This window comes from Seriola lalandi, unplaced genomic scaffold (assembly GCF_002814215.2).
Source record: "Seriola lalandi dorsalis isolate HSWRI2012SDOR001 ecotype SW California unplaced genomic scaffold, Sedor1 jcf7180002054415, whole genome shotgun sequence".
Lineage (NCBI taxonomy): Eukaryota > Metazoa > Chordata > Actinopteri > Carangiformes > Carangidae > Seriola > Seriola lalandi.
This window is the reverse complement of record NW_019524968.1, coordinates 309,759-310,393: the sequence shown is the minus strand read 5'-3', so window position 1 is coordinate 310,393 and position 635 is coordinate 309,759.

The following is a 635-nucleotide window of genomic DNA, read 5'->3' as shown; positions in this document are numbered from 1 at the left end:
AGGTACACAGCTGACCATCAATATCGTCGTTGATATTTGGTTGAATGTAGGTTGACGTCAGGTGACCAAAATTCAATGTCAGGGCGATATCAAATGGCAAAATCGATTTGACGTAGACTACTGATGACAGCTGACATTGGTATTTTGTTGATTTTAAGTTGCTGTTGTTGTTACGTAGCCAAAATCCAATGTCTTCCAAATGTCTCAAGCCCATGCCATCTTGACATAAAAAATATTGACATTCTATAGTTATATGCAAAACATCACACATCAATTAGCCAACATTGGTTTTTAACATAAACCCAATTGTCATTTAACCTCTGTCCGCCATTAGAGTCATTACAGTCCAACGAGCAACAGTTAGCTAAATACTATAAAGACATATCCTACGTATTGTAGCTATTGCTTACTATTAGCTGGAGAGGCGCGCATGACACACAAAAAACTGTGATAGTTGAAAATGTTTTATTTTGAAAGTTAGATGTCTCTTCTGATTATTTTGGCCTAGATGTTCTCTTGTAAAAGGACTTGAGGTTGAGTTCAGCTGATTTGCAATTCAGCACTGCAGACCAGGCCAGCAAATCGGTTCAAATGCCATTTGCTAGGCCTCTACATCAAGTCCCAGCACATGGTTT